A 24,846-nucleotide genomic window follows, 5' to 3' on the forward strand; every position below is an offset into this window, starting at 1 on the left:
ACTTGCACAAAACGTCTGTTCTATTCCAGAACCAGCTGGCACACAGCGCGCGAGGCTCCGAGCAGCAGTCAGCGATGATGATGATAATGATGATGGATCTATACAGATGAAAGAGGTGAAAGTTCACGCGTTGCGCTCACAATATAATATATATATATATATATATATATATATATATATATATATATATAGACATGAATTGCTTGCTACTAATGGGCAAGAGCTAAATTCAAACAGGATGTCACACAACTTTCCCTAATTATCTATTTTATTCCAACAGTTTCGGACTGTGGACCGTCCTTCTTCAAGGTAGAATCCTGTTTATATATATATATATATATATATAAATATATATATATATATATATATATTTATATATATATATATATATATATATATATATATATATACATATATATATATATAAACTTGAAGTAGGTGACACACGATGAAAAAACAACACTTTAATCCGACGTTTCGGCCGGGGTCCGGCCTTTGTCAAGGTGACATTCCTTGACAAAGGCCGGACCCCGGCCGAAACGTCGGATTAAAGTGTTGTTTTTTCATCGTGTGGCACCTACTTCAAGTTTCTGACCTACCGGACCCATTCGAGATTCCACCCCCTTCCTATATATATATATATATATATATATATATATATATATATATATATATATATAATCGCTTAAGCAATCCGTCCATTTATGGCGAGAATTTTCATTTGGGCTTTCACTCGGAAGAGGAAGTCTCAAAGGATGAGGAGAAAAGGGTGTGATGTGAGAAGGCTCGTGAACTGGGAAAGGAACTGGAAATCTGCCGTGTAGAGCGCTTGCTCACATTGATTCCTTGTATTCGATTATTTGGTCAAAATGTTATCAAACGGTTTGTCAGCGAAAACAATTTCTTCATGAACTTTGCGCTGAGCTTAGAACAAATAAATGCAATGTAATTATATTGTGTAACTTATATAGCACACCATCAAAATTTCACATGTTCACCCCAATATTCACCGTATATGAAAACAAATCCAATTTCTTTGTCAAAGTTGCGCTCCATAAACTTTTGACGGTCGGTGCACTCTGTTGATACTGGAAAGATGAGATCATATTTGCAGTAAGTGCTGATAGTTTCTACTTTGGAGCACAGCCTCACAGCGGCTGTGGACACCATACTCTACTGATCCCACCAAGCACCGTGAAACAAAAGCAATATAGAGTACACAAAATCTAAAATAATTTACTTTGGTATTATGTCTTTGGAGATACGTGCTGGAGACTCACCATGGCGGGTACCAACCTAAATAAGAAATTCCAGCTCAGAGTCAAGCACGGACTTGCACCTGTCGCTGAGAGTGCCCCTTTTAACGCGGTAAAACGGGGCTGTACGCTGGCGTTGGTGTTGTTGGGAGAAACATCATGAGCAGGACGCTGGCAGGCAATTACTCGCAGCTGACATATGGCCGAGCATTAACTGGACGTAGGGTTGATTGACATTACTTTTGCAGTGTCAGCAAACTCGAGGCCCTTCTTTCATTTGGGAGGGCGATTTTAAAATCTCCATAACAGGACGCTTGTATTCACAACTCCCCTATGCCATGCAGACACGTTCATATGGCTTTGTTAAAGAAGGGCTCTATATGCGGGCGGGAAGCCCACGCTATCCGTCATACCCTTAACGGCGAATCTGAAGCGTTGGTCATTATTTCTAGTCTATAGCACCTGCAAAGGCGAAGTGTGAGGTTAACAAGTTTAGAAGGCAGGAAAGTGAATAGAAAACCCTTTCACGTGTCCAACCAATCAGAACTAGTGACAAATTCGCAGAAGCTTACAGGAAAGAAAATTTGCAAAGTACGAACTCAAAAGGTGCGGCTGTAAGGATAGCAAAAGAAAAAATAAACTTGCCCGCAATAACACCATTACAAGACAAGCGAAACTCGCACATTAAGTTGGAAGTATTTGGGGATCAAAAGAAAAGCGAGAAAAAAATTGCCTTGGCAGTCTGGACACAGCAACACCTACATAAGTAATTGCTTTCAGCGTCCCATAATTTGTTTCAGCATTCTTTTTTTACCTTGCAAGTTCCGCAGGTGCAGCGGACGTTAACAAGTTATTGCTGAACGCGAGCGCTAAGCAGCGCACAGGAAACAAGTGCTCTCCACATTTCACATGTTGATTTTAGACTTCCACTCCGACTCCCCATCATGTCGTGGATTCGATTTATCGCCTCTGACCCACTTTAAGTCACAGGCGAGAAAAGACGCCCAGAAAGATCAATACAGGAACCAGGAAGCGCAGCGCAGAGGACATTTCATTTCCCGGAGAGGTTTGCAGCCGAAAACCGGATAAGTGGAGCCCAAGCCGACTACACAGAGTAAGCTTAAATGATAAAATCTGGGTTGTAAATTTCCAATAAGCACAGAAATGCTGCTGCCACTTCCGGGAGCGGAGCACGTAGCTAGCGGCAATTGAACCTGCGACAGCATCGTGCAGATCGAAGAATAAAAATTTGAAGTGTTGAAGCGGGTAGGAAAGAGCTTTGAAACGCGTCTTTCAACCGTGTTTCCTTCCGTATAAACATTGAGCTAGCAAAGTATTTTTTTATTACACACCAACTTTTTTCAATACGTCAAAACGCCACCTCAAGTTATAGAAGAGTATTTATGACAGAATGTTCTTCCTTCACCATTCCCGTGCGTCATGATAATGCTTCAATTTTTATTTTATTTTTTGCTTAAGCTATTTTTGCCAGGACATCTAGCTCTCTATTCAAGGCTTTAAAAACTCTCTTAACGCAATAGCCATAGTATAAAATGTGTTAAATAAATGTAAAAAAGTGACGAAACGCGGGATCTTCGCCAGTACGCGCCACGTTGATTCAGCCTCCTGGCCGCCTCAATGAGTTTCATAAAGTTTGGGGGCAAACGTTGCGTCATAGCAACCGCATTATCAAAGTTTTCTCTTGCAATCTGCAGCATGGTCGAAAGGCCCGTTGCAGCTATGTTGCAGCCATGTATATAATTGAACACTTAGAATGTTCTGCTGTTATTCTGTTTAGTGCACCTCTTACGTGCCCGTTTTGGCAGCTGAGCCTCAGCGCCATTGCTGCCCTCGCTGATGTAACCGAGTTAAAGAGAATCGCAAGCCAGGAGCCATGGAAGAGTCACGAACCGAAGAGGTTGCTCAGAAGAGAAAGAGCCGCCACGAGCGAGCAGCGCAGATCTCTTGGCTCTTCTTCCTCGTTTTCTGAGAAATGAGAAATTCTCTTTGTCACATGAGAAAAATAACTGCTTTGTAACTGCATGATTGCATACATACATACATACATACGTACGTACATACATACATACATACATACATACATACATACATACATACATACATACATACATACATACATACATACATACATACATACATACATACATACATACATACATACATACATGCATACATACATACATACATACATACATACATACATACATACATACATACATACATACACACATACATACGTACAGTACTCACGGATTGAAATAGGACACTCGGAGCGCGTGGCCGTCGCTGCATGCAGCGCCGTCCGTGGATGCTCATGGAACCAAGGTGCAGCATTGTGGTATAGCGCGAGGGGGAGAACATCTAAAAAGCAGAACTGCTTCTTCCGGTCGCCAATAAGCCGGCCTGTTGTTTACCACACTGCCTTGCATGCAGCGACGGCCACGCGCTCCGAGTGTCCTATTTCAATCCGTGAGTACTGTACATACGTACATACATACATACATACATACATACATACATACATACATACATACATACATACATACATACATACATACATACATACATACATACATACATACATACATACATACATACATACACACATACATACGTACATACGTACGTACATACATACATACATACATACATACATACATACATACATACATACATACATACATACATACATACATACATACATACATACATACATACATACATGCATACATACATACATACATACATACATACGTTCGTACGTACGTACGTACATACATTCACACGCACATACATACATACATGCGTACGTACATACATACATACATACATGCATGCATACATACGTACATATGTACATACATACATACATACATACATACGTACGTACGTACGTACGTACATACATACATACATACATACATACATACATACATACATACATACATACATACATACATACATACATACATACATACATACATACATACATACATACATACATACATACATACATACATACATACATACATACATACATACATACATACATACATACATACATACATACATACATACATACATACATGTAATCAGTCCAGTGTTAGAATATTTTTAACTGCTGTATTGAACATGCAGTATTACCTATGAGAATTCAGTTTGCCAGAGTCAGTCATTCACAAAGGTGGAGACCGGAATAATCTGTCAAATTATTGTCTCATATCTATTTTACTTGTTTTCTCAAAGTGTTTTGAAAAGATCTTGTTCACACAAATATTACGCTTTTGTAACAAATACAACATACTAACGCCGAGTCAGCATGGTTTCAGAAAGCATTTTTCAACAGAAGCTACATTGCTAACACAAAAAGAGCTAATTTTAGAGTCTTTTGAGCACAAACTTCTAATTCTTGGCGTATTCGTTGATTTTTCAAAAGCATTCGATCGCATCAATCACAAAATAACGTTGGCTAAACTCGAACACTACGGTTTCCGCGGACAGTTTCGTTATATATTACAATCCTATTTAAGTTCTCGATCACAACAAGTAAAAATAAACAATGACTTATCAGATGTCAAGCACGTGGTTTCTGGTGTTCCGAAAGGTAGTATCTTGGGACCGTTGCTGTTTCTTCTTCACGTCAGTGACGTTGTCCGTATCAGTAATCTACCAACTTTTATGATCTATGCTGACGACACCAGTTTATTTTTCAAAGCTGCCCAATTGGTAAATCTTGAGAAACAAGCTTCAAAATGCCTACAGTCGCTTCTAGAATGGTCTAAAAATAATCTTTTAAATATAAACACTGAAAAAACCAAAGCTGTGCTGTTCAGGCCTCGAAACAAGTTGACAAATATGCCACCACTCTGTTTAAAGATCGGTGCGTCATGCATCCAAACGGTCTCGGCGGTAAAAAGCTTGGGCGTTATTTTCAACGAGAATTTAGTTGGAATGATCAAGTTGGTATGGTGGTGAACAAGCTTTCAAAAGTTGTTGGTATCTTGTGTCGATTGAAATATTTTATGCCAAAGCGTATTAAAGAAATATTGTATAATGCTTTGTTTTCTTCTGTTGTTAAGTACTGCTTCTTGGTGTGGGATACCACGACGTATACTAATATTAACCGCTTATACCTCTTTGAAAAGAAAGCCGTTCGAAATGTTATGAATGCTCCCTGACTTGGACACACTGAACCAATTTTCAATGAACTTCGAATTATCCGCTTGCAACAATTATACGAAGCTTTACTCTTGCGGCGGTATGAAATCGGTGTTCACAATAACAACTGCCTGGTAATAAAGCTGTCAGGATTGCAACGCAAAGAGTCAATATACACTACACGAACGACACCCAAATGGCTTGTACCTAAGATCCGAACAAATTATGGTTACCAAATGATGAGCTACACTCTCCCGCATCAATTAAATAAAAAGTCTCAACGAATGTATAGATAATGAAAAATCGATTGTTTTATGTTCTTGTTTCTAAAGGTGATAATATGCTATGTACCACTACAATGCCTCTGTAGGGTGCGTCGGCCTCGTCAAGCCTTTCTAATGGCTTTTTTCCGGCGCACCCAACATCCTCAAGATGTTAAATAAACATTATTCTATTCTATTCTACATACATACATACATACATACATACATACATACATACATACATACATACATACATACATACATACATACATACATACATACATACATACATACATACATACATACATACATACATACATACATACATACATACATACATACATACATACATACATACATACATACATACATACATACATACATACATACATACATACATACATACATACATACATACATGAATTTATTGAAAGGAAAGGCAGACAGACGTACATACGTACATACATATATATACGTACATATATGAACATCACAAACTCTGCCACAATATATCAGAAAATGCTTCAATAGCGGCGCTAAAATTTCGCAACAGGGAGCATCGTAATCATCCAAAGAATCTTCTGCGGGGCCTTAGTGCCTACACTTCTTTTCCAATATCGTCCTCCTCCCACGTCTGTAATGGCAATCGTATGCACGTATTCAGTCTGCGAAAGTCATAGATACTGAAAGGTTGCTTCTTTTCACAATCTCTCCATGGCAGGAGAAGCCTACTTCAGGCAGGCTGTAAACTGCACTATAATGCACAACACACTCGGGAGCTCCTAACATCAGCAAGTGAGGTGAACAAATAAATTTCTTTTTGGCAGGATAGCCCTAACTAAGGCAGGTCACAAGTCTGCACTATAGTGCACTACACACTTAAGACCTGCTGGAATAAGTAAGAGCTGTTAGCAAATAAATAAAACGCCGCTCACAATGCAAATATAAAAACAAATTTCTTTGCAAACGGATAGGGTTGCTGAAATATATGAACCCTTTTGAAAGCTTTTAGCATAAGGCTTTCTGAGGGCATGTAAACATAACCCACATAGGGGCAATATGAGACGATTCTACGTCCAGGTAACCTTTCACAGTAGGGAACCAAGGTCGCGATTTTGCTATAAAGCCATGCTTGATCATGTAAGCAGAGACTTGTGCAGTGAGGGGCTTTCTGATTCTCCGTGTGGCAGAAAAGTGGCTGTGCCCAGCCAAACTTCTAATTCTTGGCATATTCGTTGATTTTTCAAGAGCATTCGATCGCATCAATCACCAAATAATGTTGGCTAAACTCGAACACTACGGTTTCCGTGGACAGATTCGTTATATATTACAGCCCTATTTAAGTTCTCGATCACAACAAGTAAAAATAAACAATGACTTATCAGATGTCAAGCACGTGGTTTCTGGTGTTCCGCAAGGTAGTATCTTGGGACCGTTGCTGTTTCTTCTTCACGTCAGTGACGTTGTCCGTATCAGTAATCTACCAACTTTTATGATCTATGCTGACGACACCAGTTTATTTTTCAAAGCTGCCCAATTGGTAAATCTTGAGAAACAAGCTTCAAAATGCCTACAGTCGCTTCTAGAATGGCCTAAAAATCATCTTTTAAACATAAACACTGAAAAAAACCAAAGCTGTGCTGTTCAGGCCTCGAAACAAGTTGACAAATATGCCACCACTCTGTTTAAAGATCGGTTCGTCATGCATCCAAACGGTCTCGGCGGTAAAAAGCTTGGGCGTTATTTTCAACGAGAATTTCAGTTGGAATGATCATGTGGATATGGTGGTGAACAAGCTTTCAAAAGTTGTCGGTATCTTGTGTCGATTGAAATATTTTATGCCAAAGCGTATTAAAGAAATATTGTATAATGCTAAACATAAACACTGAAAAAACCAAAGCTGTGCTGTTCAGGCCTCGAAACAAGTTGACAAATATGCCACCACTCTGTTTAAAGATCGGTGCGTCATGCATCCAAACGGTCTCGGAAGTAAAAAGCTTGGGCGTTATTTTCAACGAGAATTTCAGCTGGAATGATCATGTTGATATGGCGGTGAACAAGCTTTCAAAAGTTGTCGGTATCTTGTGTCGATTGAAATATTTTATGCCAAAGCGTATTAAAGAAATATTGTATAACGGTTTGTTTTCTTCTGTTGTTAAGTACTGCTTCTTGGTGTGGGATACCACGAGGTTTACTAATATTAACCGCTTATACTTCCTTCAAAAGAAAGCCGTTCGAAATGTTATGAATGCTCCCTGACTTGGACACACTGAACCAATTTTCAATGAACTTCGAATTATCCGCTTGCCACAATTATACGAAGCTTTACTCTTGCGGCGGTATGAAAGCGGTGTTCACAATAACAACTGCCTGGTAATAAAGCTGTCAGGATTGCAACGCAAAGAGTCAATATACACTACACGAACGACACCCAAATGGCTTGTACCTAAGATCCGAACAAATTATGGTTACCAAATGCTGAGCTACACTCTCCCGCATCAAATAAATAAACAGTCTGAACGCATGTATAGAAATTGAAAAATCGATTGTTCTATGTTCTTGTTTCTAAAAGTGATATTATGCTATGTACCACTGCAATGCCTCTGTAGGGTGCGTCGGCCTCGTCAAGCCTTTCTACTGGCTTTTTTCCGGCGCACCCAACATCCTCAAGATGTTAAATAAACATTATTCTATTCTATTCTATTCTACATACATACATACATACATACATACATACATACATACATACATACATACATACATACATACATACATACATACATACATACATACATACATACATACATACATACATACATACATACATACATACATACATACATACATACATACATACATACATACATACATACATACATACATACATACATACATACATACATACATACATACATACATACATACATACATACATACATACATACATACATACATACATACATACATACATACATACATACATACATGAATTTATTGAAAGGAAAGGCAGACAGACGTACATACGTACATATATTAACATCACAAACTCTGCCACAATATATCAGAAAATGTTTCAATAGCAGCGCTAAAATTTCGCAACAGGGAGCATCGTAATCATCCTAAGAATCTTCTGCGGGGCCTTAGTGCCTACACTTCTTTTCCAATATCGTCCTCCTCCCACGTCTGTAATGGCAATCGTATGCACATATTCAGTCTGCGAAAGTCATAGATACTGAAAGGTTGCTTCTTTTCACAATCTCTCCATGGCAGGAGAAGCCTACTTCAGGCAGGCTGTAAACTGCACTATAATGCACAACACACTCGGGAGCTCCTAACATCAGCAAGTGAGGTGAACAAATAAATTTCTTTTTGGCAGGATAGCCCTAACTAAGGCAGGTCACAAGTCTGCACTATAGTGCACTACACACTTAAGACCTGCTGGAATAAGTAAGAGCTGTTAGCAAATAAATAAAACGCCGCTCACAATGCAAATATAAAAACAAATTTCTTTGCAAACGGATAGGGTTGCTGAAATATATGAACCCTTTTGAAAGCTTTTAGCATAAGGCTTTCTGAGGGCATGTAAACATAACCCACATAGGGGCAATATGAGACGATTCTACGTCCAGGTAACCTTTCACAGTAGGGAACCAAGGTCGCGATTTTGCTATAAAGCCATGCTTGATCATGTAAGCAGAGACTTGTGCAGTGAGGGGCTTTCTGATTCTCCGTGCGGCAGAAAAGTGGCTGTGCCCAGCCAAACTTCTCGTAAGCACGCACACCAAGCTCTCCTTTTGTGTTATTGCTAGAACAATGGCAACTTCTGCCTCAGTTGAACTTGCGTTTCCACGGCAGCGTCAGTGGAGAGCACATCGAATATACCTTCAAATATGACTTGTAGGGCCACAGCCCTATCTTTGCGTCTCAGTTCAGTTCAGTCGTTCAGTCGTGCCCGATTATTCGTGACCCTATGAACCATATCACGCCATGCCTTCCGGTCTCTCACTGTCTTGCTAACATCACATAACTTCATCTGCAGCGCACCGAGGATGCCATCTAACCATCGCATTCGCTGCCTACCCCTTCTCCGGTGACCCTCAACCTTTCCCAACATCAAATCTTTCTCCAGCGACTCCTGTCTTCTCATCAGATGACCAAAGTAGCTTAGCTTTAACTTTAGAATTTGACCCTCCAGTGAGCAGTCAGGGTTTATGGTGGACAATATCGACTGATTTGATCTTCTGGCAGTCCAAGGAACTCTCAAGAGTCTCCGCCAGCACCACATTTCAAACGCGTCAATTCTTCGGCGGTCAACCTTCGAGAAATACCGGATGAATGTTCTTTGGGAGCAGTGGAAGTTTGAGTATACGCCTAGATGATTTAGGTACGTTATCTGTCCACTTTGAGTACTCCGAGGGTTCGAACAAGAGGCACTCGGTGATTTTTCTTCCAGTTTTTCTTCTTAAAAGTCTTTGATATTGCGACACCATGGCGGCTTCTATGAGCTCTTCCAGTGTGTTGAAGACACCCTGCCTTAGAAGCTTGAACTTCAAGGTGTTCGGAGGTGTGATTTTGATCCCTTTTCTGACTACGATTTTAATTTTGTTTTTGTTTTTTCTGCTTTGGTCAGTTTGAGTTGGGGGACAATGTATAGCACACGGAGTTTCGCATCTCCCCTTGGGTAACTCCGGCACTGAGGTTTAGGTATCCGTTTCAAGATTCGCGCTATACGCTGTCGCCTATTAAACGTATCTGTTGTGACACTCCTGCCTCACATGGCCTCGTCTGAAGCGGAACATAGCTCAAAGCTTCTGCGGTGCAAGAGGGTTCTCGTTTCTCTTGTTGCAAAAAGTTCACTTGAAAGGCACACGGTGAGCCACGCGAGCTCATCGAGTATTTGGGAACAAAATCAACCCTTTTTATGACGAAAGCCTTTTTGCCTCATCGTTGTCGGCAGCAGTAACGACTCTAATTGGTTGAAACGGGATGACGTCATGGAGGTCTCGACCAATCACAGAGCACCACCACAGTATGTGCAAACGCGTGCCTTATATGGCCATATGCCAATCAATAATAAAATACCAATTAATGACAAAATAATGTTTTACTGATCACTATTTATTTACTAAAGAATTACTAGGCACTAATTATAAACAATAGTAATTATTTCATTACTGATAAATTACTGATTACTATTACTGAATAATATTTCCTAATTAGTGCCAGTTGCTTAAATAATTGATTAATAACTAATTATAGCAGCGCACCAGTTAAAATCGACCACACAACAGTATACATAGAACTGCGAAGATACAAGGAACGCGAGTTTGTCGCTGCCAAGCAGAGGTTACTGAATAGATGCACTCACAGAATATGAGAGTAGTCGCTCGCTTTACTCGCAGCAGCATTTATTGCTACATGCGCAAGAGTCGCGTAGCAGAATGCAGCACTGGGGCTTTCGCCTTTCATCACTTTAGTCGCCAAAGTATCCTCGAAAACTTGCTTTCTTATCAAAGAGCCTTTTAATTATTCCAGCCCAAGATAAAGCACCGAAAGTTCAGTGCTACCGGCTTCATTATTCAGGAACGCCGAAAATTCCTCAGTTCAATGCATAACTTGGTTTTGCACATTACGTTAATTCTACGTATGTGCTGCGTCTCTAAATGTTCTCTAAATTCGTCATTTCAAATGTTAGCATTCAAGATTTCGAGATCTTAGATAAAGTTATTATCCCGAAACTATTTGCTTCTGTATCATCGCTTCAACTGCAATTATAGCATGACGGGCCGGGCCTAGCCTGGGCTTTCAATCTAAGCGCCGATCGGGCAGGTCTGGGTTCAAGCACTTTCGCAGTCGGGAAGTGCCGGGCTAGGATCTGTAGCGTCGGGCTCGGGCCGGGCTCGGGCTCAAAATTTCGGCCCGTGCACCCCTCTAGCCGGCACGTCTGTCTGGTACTTGCTTTAGGTCTCACTATAGTTTCAGTGTTTTTACCAATTGCTTGTATGCGCCGCCCTAGCACTCTAATACTGTCTACGGTCGGAAGGGCATTGCCATTCACTCATAAAACAATACCAGAGCTCTTGCAAAGTTGAGTGTTCCTTTTCCTTTTTGAGATGAGAAATAAAGAGCCTCTAATTTTCTGCCGAGCATTTTAATCTAACCGGCTCGATATATTTCTGTATTATATCTATGGCCCTCTGAAGTGTGCTTTCAATTTCTCCATCACTACCCCTGTTCACCCACAGCATTAACTCGTCCGCACATATGGTGTGATGCAGATTTGTGATTCCATCCGGCTTCCCTGGGAGCCGAATCTTTGCTACATTAAACAGAGTCGGAGAGAGGACGGACCCTTGCGGCGTCCCTCTATTCCATAATTATATGTTTTCGAGTGACTGTCCACCCAGTCTGATGGTTGCAGTCCGATTTGAGATGAAATCTCTTACGTAGTCATATATCTTGACGCCAACATATAACACACTGAGGTTCCCAAGTATCGCTACATGTTTACCATTATCAAAAGCTTTGGCGACGTCAAGTTCCACAATTACAGTAGTATCAACAGTCTTTTCATCGATAACCTGCTCCTTGGGCAGTTGCATGACATCGCAGGCAGATATGTTTATCTGAATCTTATCATGATATCAGACTAGTTTAGATGGCATGCTCCATCAATTTTCCAACATAAGATGTGATGGAAATGGGCCAGAGGTGATCAAATCTGAGCTTCTTCCCAGGCTTCGGAAACAAGACGCAGGTTCATAGCTTTTCACGCTTGCGGGATCTGTCCCCTTGTCCCAGCATTCTTGCATATAGGTCGCAAGATTTCGAATGGAACCATCTTCAAGATAACTTAGCATCTGTTGCTGATTTTGTCCGCTTCGGCAGCCATTTCGGTTCTAAAGCGGTTAATTACAGCCCTCACTTCCCCGACTCTTATGCGGATGTCTGAATCCGCCTTTTCCAAGACCGCGTAGTAAAGGAACTCCAAAACTGTTGAGGTGTCGATCCCTAACCTCGGCTATCAGTTTTTCTGTCGGGCATTCATATTTATAAACAAGGTTTTGAAGCTGCTGTCGAGCCTCCGACTTTGTTTTTTGTCATTATAATAGATGTCAGTGTAGCTGCCATGTTCTAACAGAGCTGGTTTTCTTATTCATTTCATCGCAAATGTTAGCCCCATTTTTCTTGGTCAGTTTACAGGATTTCAACAAATTTTCTTTCGAGCCTGTGTGTGTCGTTTGGAGGAGCGATTGACGATCAATGCGCTAGGCAGTCAGTATATATAAGGCATATCATGGAATCCGTGCATTTACCTCTCGGCTTGCGCCAGCAATCTTGCATGGCCAGTCCGTCATTTGGAATAGCGGTCGACGTTTAATGTTTCTGAACCGTTAGCACAGAGGTCTGTATCATGGTGGTTCTATGCGAGCGCTACCCTGCACCGCCTTTTAAAAGAGGAAGCCGTACTTCTCACGTATGGCGATTTTATGTCTGTGTGTTCGAAGTACCGTTCATCATAGTGGTGTTCCAACTTAGCAATCCAAGATGGCGTTGCGGCGCATTTCGGGCGAGCGTGTACTCAGCATTAGACAAGATCTTATTGGACTAGATTAGATTGGATTTGATTGGATTGGACTCGGTTGAACTGGTTTGGATTGGACAGGTTTGGATTGGATTGGATAGGATTGGTTGGATTGTGTTTCACTGGAATGAACTGTACTTTGTTAAAATTGTTTCGATTGGGTTAGATCGGACTGGATTTGCTTCGACTGGATTAGATTAACTTGACTAAAGATAAAGCGCACAGGAGAAGAAGACACGGGACACGCGCTAACTCTCATAGGATTTATTTGCAACAATAGCAGCAAATATATGCTGAAAAGGAGGCATGCGCAGTACATACTAATAACATAAACACAGTCAAAACAAGTAATATTACAAAACAGGATCAAGAAAACTGATCTCTGTCTTCCAGAGCCGCACCGGCGTATCGCTAACACACCTATCTCCCATTTTACCCATATGGAATGCCTCCAATAGTTCAGGCGCTGTGTTATCGCGGCCTCTGCCGAGAATCTTAATATCACCCAGTCGCAGCACGCACTCAGTGCAGTTCGAGCAATGTGCTGCCAAATTTGTCCCTCCACCCCTTAGAGCCCGCAAATGATCCCCTGTCCGATCATTATTACAGCACCCGGTCTGGCTTATGTAATCCTTCCACAGGTCAACGGAATCGTATATGAGATCCCGTTGACCTGTGGGAAGGCCAACATAGGCCAGACCGTCAGACTACGTACTGCAATTGCCACACCGATATGCAAGTGGCACACAGAGAGATTTTATTACCACCAAACAATTTCCACAAAGGTGCAAAATGTTCTTAAAATGATAAGGACACACAGATGCGCTAGATATAGGCTGAGCACATAATAATTCAGTGCAATTGCACAATGCCATACAATCGTACCACGTTAAACAATTCATTACAATACTGAAAAATATTGCAATTATTATACAACACAAAATATAATTTGAACAGTCCCATTTCAATATAATGGTACCGAAATGGCCAGCCCGGCTGGCCGGATGACATAATGCCGAGTGCCCCAGCGCCGCAGAAACTGCGTCTCACCATCAGCATCTAACAGTTCCCCAAGGTGTCGCAGCCAAACCCCTGGACGTATGCAAATATCTTTCCCGAATTATTAAATCCGTACTGCCAACTGCACAGTGAGCCTCCCACCTTAGATCATATAATCTGGGACTGCGCGGAGGATCCGCCTCCGGAAGATCAAGTACCATCTTCCTCGCTTGAACATTGGGAAGCTGTTCTCGCCAGCCGGGACCCAGACGTCCAGTCCCGGGCCTCGGCAAGAGCACAAGGGGTCGCTGACAGATTTGGACTGCCGGCCACCTGGAGCAGCTGAATGCCGCCCAAGGCAAAAACAACCTACATCGCTGACGAATAAAGTTTCTTTTTTTCTCTCTCTCCTTCTCTCTTCATATGAGGAGGCGCAGTCTCTGCAGTGCTGCTTACATTACCCTCACAGCAGAGCACGTGCCTCCGCCAGGCAGCGTCGCTGCCATAAAACAAACAATGTTGCCATGAAGACCAGACTGCCAAACGCGTCCCGCTGGCGTCTAACATTTAGGTGGCAGTGGTGGCGCTGAAAAATGTTTAATATTTCAAAAGGGGTGGAAGTATGCATGAGCCGGATCTTTAAAGATCCGGCCCTTACAAATAGTAGGTGGGGTCCCTAGTAAGGGAGTCTAGTGGAGTCAGCCGCAGCCAGGCGCTCTCGACCAAGGCCTTTCGCGCCTGCAGGTCATAGCAGCCGAGCAGGGTTGCCTCCCAGTCCTCCCGAGTGGGGTTGGGGAGGAGTAATAGCTGGGTGGGATGGGCAAGCCCATAAAATGCGGTAGATGTCCGAAGACTTCTCCGCACAGTGCGGACAGCTGCCTGTGAAGAAGGATTAAAATGTTTGAATGCTGCCGGGCACATCAGAGTGTTAGTATAGAGACGGAGTAGAAGCCGCTCCTCCGTCTTAGATAGACCTTTAATCGGCGAGCGGCGAAACGTTGCCACGTTCGCAAGACCCCCCATCGTCTTAGCGACGAGGCGTTGTCGCATTCACAAGGCGCCCCATCGTCTTTCCCATTCAAGGTCACGTACTCCGCTCGGTAATCTAGCACAAAGAGCGTTTATTGTGTACATGCATACATTCATACAAAAAGCACATTACTCACGGAAAAAAGCGCCATAAAAAGCACTATAGGGTACTTATACATAACAAACTGTAAAACGTGATTCCCCAGACAGGGGAAAACAATAGGAAGAGAAGAAAGGGGGGGGGTTAATAAAGTACGATAGGCATCTCAAGTCTGCTCCCCCGTATAACATAGAAGCGCGTGTGCCAGCGCCGCAGAAACCGCGTCTCACCGTCCGTGTCAAACTCTGTAGACAGATACTTACAGATGACGAGGCGTAGCTTCTGCAATGCTGGGTACATTGCACGGGCGGAAGTGCGGCGCGCCTCAGTGAGGCACCTGTGACGCCACAACACAAACAGAACCACAGTGAACACAAGGTGTTCGAAAGGGTTGAGCCGGCGCCTGACACCGGGGCTCATCATCATTATCAGCCTGACTATACCCACTGTAGGGCGAAGGCCTCTCCCATATTTCTCCACTTAAACCGGTTCTGTGCTAGCTGCATCCACTTGACCCCTGCGAAATTCTTAACCTCATCCGCCCACCTAACTTTCTGCCGCCCCCTGCTACGCTTTCCTTCTCTTGGAATCCAGTTTGTTACCCTAAGCTACCATCGGTTATCCTCTGTTCGCACTACATGTCCTGCCCATGCCCGTTTCTTCTTCTTAATTTCCACTAGAATGTTGGTAACTTGAGTTATTTCTCTGACCCACTCCGCATGCTTCCTGTCTATTAATGTTTCCTCTACCATTTTTCGTTCTATAGCCATCTGGGCTGTCCTCAACTTAAGTAGAACTCTCTTGGTTAGCCTCCACGTTTCAGCCCCATAGGTGAGTACAGGTAAGATGCACCGGAGTTCATCCGGACGTTAAACATCCTATATGTGAACCACCACATTGTTCTCGGTACTACACGTTCGAAAAAAAAACATGCGATAGGCTCTCGAGAGCACTGCAGTTGGCACACTGGTCATTGGGTACAATACCGCATCTGGCAAAACGCGGTCTCGTGGTGAGGACGCTCCAGCACCTAAGCCAGTCAAAATCTCGCAGTTCATTTGGCAGCAGACCAGCTGCCCATTCTCGCCATTTGGGGACAGCGGTCTCTCGTTGCTCACCAGCTGAAAGCCTGCGAACGGCAACTAGTTCGCTGATGCGTATGGCTAGTAGGCCGCCTACCTTAACATCTGACAGGTCAGCATGGAGACTTTGCCTCGGCAACCTCGAGGAAAAAGGGCAGATGTCTGTCCACCTGTGGACCGAGGTAAAGTTTATTGTAAGCACACGGCGCACCGTACTCCTCCAGTAGTGGATGAGCGAGCGACCAGGGTAGGACTCGTCAGCTAATATCCTCTCTACCAGACATAACTCCAGTCGAGTACTGGAGCCACTGTCGGGATGCTCGGCAGGCCAATGCCTACCCTGCTCCTCGGAAGGCGCAGGACGTAACGTGCGACTAGCGCTGTCCTGCCGTCCCTACCAACAGTCCTTATAAGAGATGCGAGTCGCTTCGCCACACGGCATGGTATTGTCGCGATATGTGCCACATAAAGCGTGAAGCGTACGCTCGTGTCTTGACAACACTGACTTTAGTATTGAGCGTGAGGCTGAAACGCGCTGCGTCAAAAAGGACGCGCGTTTCTCGCGAGGGAACTACGTCCCAGGTGCGGGGAGGGACTCCGCTTGGCTCAAACAGCACGCTAAGAACACGCATTGCGTGCAGAAACGGTACGGTGGCGGCTAAAGGCCTCCTGAACTTACGACGTGGAGTGCGTTACTTTTCTTCGCGTTCAGTTTCGCTTCAGATACATCTGCGTATTCTGAAAAAAAACAAACAATTAAACTCTCATTGTCACGCATGAAGTGTGAAATGTCTGTCATTGTCACACATGAGGAGTGAAATGTCCGCGTATGTCCCCTTTGGAAAGGGAGAAAAAGATGCGCGCCGCTACAGCCGTCGTCCACCACCACCTCAGCGTTGACATACCGAAAAACCAAGCGGAAAAACTGGATACAAAAGTCGTCCAGGTAGGCCAATTTTCTTCAAATCTACGCCCATTTTTCGACCGACCACGTTGGTGCCATCGTTAAGCCTAACGGCGTCGCTGACGCCTGGCCTGGCGGAATCGGCCCTCCGAGTACAAAATGCCGACTTCAGCGGATCAAATACGCGGTTACGACCCTGAGGCAATGTTGTGGACCTCGGTACCTACCACCGGAGATACAAATTCGACGCTTATCCCGAAAATTCGGAGTCAAGCTTTACTTCAAGCGGCTGCACGCCGCTCCCAAGACAAAGCCCAGATGGCGGCGTTCGGCGCCGCCCAGGCCGCCATTTCGTCGGTTGGAAACATGAACGCTCCCGCGACGCGCGCCACGGGAAGCAAAGACAAGGCGTTCTCGAAGTGGAAGCCGCGTTCAATGCCCAAACCGACTCCCGAGGACTACGTTATAGTCATAAAGCCCAGAGAAAGTGTTTCTCTTCACGAGGCGTTCACGGAAACCGGCTACGGCACTGCCATTTCAGCGTACCTCGGGCTGAAACGGGCCAGCGCCGTCTCCGTTCTACCCTTACGAGAACAAAGCATCATCATTGTGCATACCCCGGACATCGAGGCGGCCGACCAGCTCATCGGGGTCTTCGCAGTAAACAGCGAGAAGGGGTCGATCCCGCTTCGGGATTACCTGAGACAATACGGCGGCAACATATGCCATGGCGTGATCGTGGTCCGTAACTCGGACACCACAGAAACTCTCCAAGACCGAGTGTGCTGGCGCGCCGGCACCATCCTGGAAATCCGGAAATTCGGAACATCCAACAAGGCACGCATCACTTTCGCGGGTAAAGAGAAGCCCCGTTACGTGCACTATGACAACTTGGTCGTCTATGTGCGAAACTATTACAAAACTATTCCTGCGTGCGGCCAGTGTGGGGCCGTCGGGCATCGCGCGGATGCATGTACAAACTTGCAGTCGAACACCTGTGGACTCTGCGGATTCCAAGCTCCGCTAGTGGAGGGGGTGCGGGCTCCTCACAACTGTGTTCCGCGGTGTTCTTTGTGCGGTGGCTCCCATGCCACCAACTCTCGCGATACGCAGCAAAACTCCGCAAACCCAAGATAAAAAAGAAAAAAATGGCGTCCAAGAAGAAACGCCGCCATGTTGGGCCTCCCGGCGATCAGCCTCAACAGGAAATCTCCAACAACGAGAACTCACCTACAGGAGGTGCTGAAAAACGACCATCGAAGGTGCCGCCACCACACGGCGGACTGGCGAAACAAGCGACGGAAACGCGCGGTGATACCAGGGCCTGGGTGAACGCAGTCAAAAACGGATACCAGGTGAGCGGTTCGGGTGGGGCTGCTTCTCTCTCCCCCCTTTCCACTCCCTTCCCAAGGGCTCGTAGCGCCGAGCAAGATCAAATAGCAGCACTCAGGGCCCAAAAAGAGATGCTGCTTAAGAAAACTACCGAACTGGAATCCAAAATTACCCAGTCACGGCGGCTGCGTTTCGATGGAGGCGAAACGAAGAGGCGTCGTGTGCTGTGCGATGTCAGCGCACGTTAAAGATCCCCAGGTGGTCGAAATTACTTCGTAGCCCTCCACTACGGCCTCCCTTTCTCTCTATCCACTTTCACTCCCACCTTCATCCCTTCCCTTACGGCGCGGTTCAGGTGTCCACAGAGCAAGTGTGACAGATACTGCGCCTTTCCCTTCCTATGAACCAACCAACCCAGTCTTCTCCGCCCTCGCCTCCCGCGGCTGAGGTAATGGAGAGTGAGCTCGTGGTGCCAAAGGCGGTAACAAGCTTGGAGGCAGCATTCGAGGCCCGATTCGGGGCCACGGAGGCACGATTCATTGCCATAGAAAATAAATTTCAATGATGGTCAACGCCATCTCCAAATTACAAGAGACAATTCCCGCGATGATTGCTAAACAAATTGCGCATTCCTTACGCTCCTCGCGCAGGTTCGGCGGTCCCTTACCCGGCCGTCCTAACAAAACTAGACGCACCCCTGAGGTAGACGATGACAACTGCTCGCTCTCCGGTATGGAGGATGCCCCCCTTCCCGCGAGTGTTGGCTCCGGAGCATCGTCACTATAACCCCTCCTCAGCCTAAATGACCATGGCGAGCAGCCCTAAGATCAGGCGCTCCCCAAGAACCAATTCGGCCGCCCCCGTCCAAATTGTCCAATGGAACTGTCGGGGCTTCCGTTCCCGCGCAAAGGGGGCGGAACTCCGACTTTACCTTTCAACTTTCGGCTCTCTTCCCGCGGTGGTTGCCCTCCAGGAGCCAGGGAGTGGCGTCACCCTCACAAATTACATCACCTTTCAGCAGGACCCCTCTTCCTGCGTCTGCATGCATGAAAAATTATACGGCTACTCTACTTGACTTAGAACTTCACACTTAATATTCCTACGTGATGGTGACACTTCTTCCGCTCAAGAAACAAGGCGCACCACTCCACGTACTCAACATCTACTGTTCCGCCAGACTCAAAAATGTAACGTTCGCAGCACTGTTTAGCCGCGCTCTAAAGGCTGCGGGCAGGGACTGCCTGGTGATTGTGGGTGATTTTAACGCCCACAGTACACTCTGGGGATACGTGCGAGAAGAGAAGCGGGGACGCAAGCTAGCGGAACTCGCGTCCACGCTGGGACTGACTCTTCACACTGACCCTGCATATCCAACGCGGATGGGTAATTCAGTGACCCGGGATACATGCCCGTTTCTCACCTTTACCAAAAACATTGTACGCGCAGAATGGATCAACACCGAGGAAACCCTCGGTAGTGACCACTGCCTTATCAATACCACTGTAAGAACTAAACCATTGGCAAGACCCCACGCACAAGCTCGGCTACCCGACTGGAATAGGTTCCGGCAAAGCTACATCAATTCGGCCTCTATCCACGAACAAGGATACCACGCGTGGGCACAAGCATTGGTTACACAGCTTCGTTCGGTGGAAACACAAATTCAGCTCTCGGAGGCCACTTCAGAGGTGGACAACCACCTTCTGCACCTTTGGGAAGCGCGGCACAGCCTCGTCCGCAGATGGCGCCACCAAAAACATAACAGAAAGCTCAAAATTCGTATCGCCGAGCTCAGTCAGCGAGCGGCAGAGTACGCGGCCCAACTCGCCGACTCGAACTGGGTAGACCGCTGCAACACGGCGGCCAGACAAATGTCGAGCCGGAGCACGTGGCGCCTTTTCCGTGCCCTAATTGACCCAACTCAAACCCGCACCGAGACACAAGAACATCTCCAACGAGCTATTCATAGCTTCGATGGAAATACATCAAAATTAGCATGCAAACTGCGCGACCAGTATTTTTGCACTAAGCAGGACCCCGGAGGACCCGCGTACTCCTATGCAGGTTCAGAGAACACGGATCTGGATCAACCGTTCCAGTTGCACGACCTGAAGGCGGCCCTGGCTAAAATGAAACGAGCAACGGCACCGAGCAGGGACAAGATAACTGTGAAACTGCTTGCCAATCTTCCCTACCCCGCTTACGAAACCCTCCTCGCTTTCATCCACTCGATCTGGCTTGGTGAGGCACCTCTACCAATTGAATGGAAGACCGCCCTGGTAACTTTCATTCCGAAAGCCGGCAAAGCCATAAACACAGACAACCTCCGCCCCATCTCCCTCACGTCTTGTGCGGGAAAGCTGATGGAGACCATGGTGCGGGACAGGCTGTCTGGGTTTCTGGAAAATAAACATACATTCGCAGATACCATGTTCGGTTTCCGCCCGCAAAGGTCCGCTCAGGATGTTCTGCTTTAACTCGACCGAGAAATTCTCAACCCTGTCGAATATCCCTTCAACGATAACGCAGTACTCGCCCTTGACTTGAAGGGGGCTTTCGACATTGTCACACACGAAATCATACTGCAACATCTCTCCCAAACGAACTGTGGACACAACATATTTCAGTACATCAAGCAATTTCTCTCAGATCGGCAATCTTTCATCCGAATACAAGACGAAGAACACGGCCCATATAAACTGGGAACGAGAGGCACCCCACAGGGCGCGGTCCTCTCGCTATTACTTTTCAATCTGGCCATGATGAAACTCCCGGCTCAGTTGGCGACGGTCCAAGGCATCCAGCACGCGCTGTACGCCGACGACATAACCATCTGGGCCAAACACGGATCGGTTGGAGACATTGAGGCCAACTTGCAACAAGTGGCGCAGATAGTAGACGCTTACGCCCGCCGCTGCGGCCTTCAATGCTCACCGTTCAAATCCGAATTTGTGCACATTCGCCCGTCGCCTAAGTGCACCACAAAAATGGAACTATCCCTGGCCAGCGGTCCGATATCCGAACACGATGAGATTAGAGTACTTGGTCTCCTTATCCACAAACATCGACGGGCTGGTACAACACTAGCAAAACTGCGCAAGGTGGGGGACCAGGTGGGCCGGATGGTGCGCCGGGTTTCCAAAAAACGCAGGGGGTTACGGTGCACAGACGCTTTGCGGCTGGCGCATGCATTCGTGACCAGTCGAGTCCTCTACTCGACTCCTTACCTCCACCTGCGCAGGTTTGATGAGAACACCCTCGAAGTGAATCTCAGAAAGATGTACAAGCGTGCCCTCGATCTCCCGATCAACACATCCAACCAGCGTCTTATGGGCCTGGGGATGATAAACACATTCGCGGAGCTCCGAGAAGCGCACTTGACTAACCAATACACAAGAATTTCAAAAACGCCGTCGGGACGCCACCTATTAGCCCGACTACACATCCACCACCCAACATTTACGGAAGAGCGCGTACGCATTCCTGAAATCTGGAGATACGCCCTTCACGTACGCCCTCTTCAGGCCAACATGACACGTGACGACCACAGTGGCAGGCGCCTTGCGCGGGCAGAGGCACTGGCCCGTCACTATGGGAACAAACACGGAATTTTCTACGTGGACGCCTCCGGCCCTCACGATGGGGGGTGGTACACAGCCGCAGTCATCCATCAAAAAATCACGGTGAATGGACTAATGTTCCGAGCTCAAGACATAACACATGCGGAAGAAGTTGCCATCGCGTTAGCCGCCGCAGACAAGGACTCACGAGTCATCATCACCGACTCGAGAGGGGCCTGCAGAAATATTAAACAGGGGTACATTCCTCTCTTTACGCACCGCATCCTTCAAAACTGTGACTACCTCGGGGCCCCCGCGTCTCGAACGATTGTATGGGCTCCAGCTCACATGGGCCTCGAAGGCAATGAAACGGCCGACGCCGCCGCCCGCGCGCTCACTCTCCGGGACACGCCTTCAGACCCTTATGATACGGACCTCGAACCCAATCCGGTTCTCACTTTTCGATAAATTATTGAATTATTTCAATTCGGCCATGCAATTTATCCTAAGCCTTGTAAGGGCCTTACAAAGGTGGAGGAACGCACACTCATCCGCCTTTACACCAAAACGCTGCTTAGCCCGGCAGTTTTAAAACACTTTGATCCTGCGTGCACAGGAAAGTGCCCGCACTGTGCGGAGAAGTCTTCGGACATCTTCCACATGGTGTGGGCCTGTCAGTCAACTCCGAACCTCACCCCCAAACCACCCCCACCCGGGAGGACTGGGAGGCAGCCCTGCTCGGATGCTCCGATCCGGCAAGCCAGAGCGGGAGGATATTTTTGCCGGTCGTGAACGCGCAATCACGTGACACAAAAGTGACGTAGAGCTACTACGTCACTTCTGCGTGTCCTGTCGACGTTTGTTTTTTTTTCTGTTTTTTTTTTATTCTACTGGGGCAGTGAGAAAAGCGCTCGGCCATCGGAGCGCGGCTTCGAGCTGGCGGAGGGAGAGCATCTAGCCATCCGCAGGCTTTCTTCTGTATTTGTTTTTCCTATTAGTAGGAAGAGGTTGAAAGGAGGGGCGGGTAAAGCCCCTCAATAAAGGGGTGGGCAGGCTAGCCAACGTAGACAGCGTGGTTTCAAACGACTGACGGCTTGGAGCTGCCCTCGGTAAAGCAGTATGCACGCTTGCTTCCTTTCTGTTTCGCTAGCTGTGAGGTATGGGCTGGTTTGGCTTGAGAGGCAGCGGAGACAGTGCTGAAGATTTGCTGTCGTTTACTTGGCTCAATCAGCCGCTTTTGCACCTTAAAAGTTACGCCTCAATTATGTACATAAAACAACTATATATATATATATATATATATATATACTACCCCGTAACAATAGATCCCGAGCCGCGATATATATATATATATATATATATATATATAGAGACGTGTCCGCAAGCTAAGTAACATCAGTAACATCTTGTATAATTTCACAGCTTAATTCCAAACATCAACGTTTACGCGGCGTAAAATGCTGTAAAGTTATTTGCTTTTTGCCACTAAAAAACTGCATGTGTGTGGGCGCGCGTGTGTGCAAATAACTCATGCGCAGGTACTGAATATATTTGAGGCCCCGCATAAGGTCAGTACTCTTGTAAGTTTTCATTGTAGTGAGGAAGCAATCACAATCCCTGCAGCGCGCTGCGAAGAAGCAGACTCGCGACTCGAAGTCCCATGCGTCGCTTCGAATACGAACTCTAACCCCGCCAGACTACCGGAAGAGATAAAACGAAAGCAGAAGACTGCGAACGCACAAAATCTGCGCTCACTCATTCCCCTGGGGGGAGGAAAATTCTGTTTACTGCTTGGAGCCATGGGGGAGGGGAGAAGATTGTGTTGGAGGAGGAGCCATGGCGTGGACAGCGCCGCGAGCGCGTCCTCTTACAAGGAAAAAAAAGAAAGAAAGACTCCGCGAGATACGCGTACGTGACGTGTAGGCTACGTCACCTGTGTGTCACGTGATTGCGCATCGTCGATCTGCAAAAACGTCCTCCCCAAGCCAGAAGGCCCTGGTCCGCCGAGCCCGAGCCGCAGCGGTCGCCAATGGGCTTCTGTAATGAGGAACCCACCTAGTGTTTGCGTGAGGTTGCTCCGGCTACCTCAAGCTTCCTCCGAATGAAGTTTTTACACACACACCAACGAAGAGAAGTTTGTTGCAACACCAAAAACTGAGGATACAACTCACATACACACTAATCTATAGGAGCTCCAATGTGACTAACCCTACAGCTGACGACTCTAGCACTGATTCCTTATCATGTGCGAGTACGCGGAAATAGCTCATGCAGTTTGTAGTCTTTAGTAAAGCGATTCAGCTGTACTAAAGTGGTCTCATTTGTATTGTCTTGCAAGTTTTCTTTTCTCACGGAGTACATGTTTGTTTTCTGATGAAGCTAAATTTAATTATTTTAGTACCGAGTATTTATAGTAGACGAAGAAAAGTTAAAGGCATCCTTAGATGTCTCAAGAAGAGAATGGCGAAAACCTACCCGGCTGTTCCTGGCCCTACGGGTCTGGAACTGGTAGGTCAACGCCGCTTGCGGAGGCTAGCCTGGCACCAAATTTTTATCT

General features: G+C 45.8%; 1 pseudogene; it reads left to right on the forward strand.

Moving 5' to 3' along the window:
• The first annotated feature begins 19,468 nt into the window (after positions 1–19,468).
• On the forward strand, positions 19,469–24,332 carry LOC146209229 (uncharacterized; annotated as a pseudogene).
• The last annotated feature ends 514 nt before the right edge of the window (positions 24,333–24,846 follow it).

This window comes from Amblyomma maculatum, chromosome 1, assembly GCF_055883805.1.
Source record: "Amblyomma maculatum isolate TAMU_Amacu chromosome 1, ASM5588380v1, whole genome shotgun sequence".
In the NCBI taxonomy this organism is placed as follows: domain Eukaryota; kingdom Metazoa; phylum Arthropoda; class Arachnida; order Ixodida; family Ixodidae; genus Amblyomma; species Amblyomma maculatum.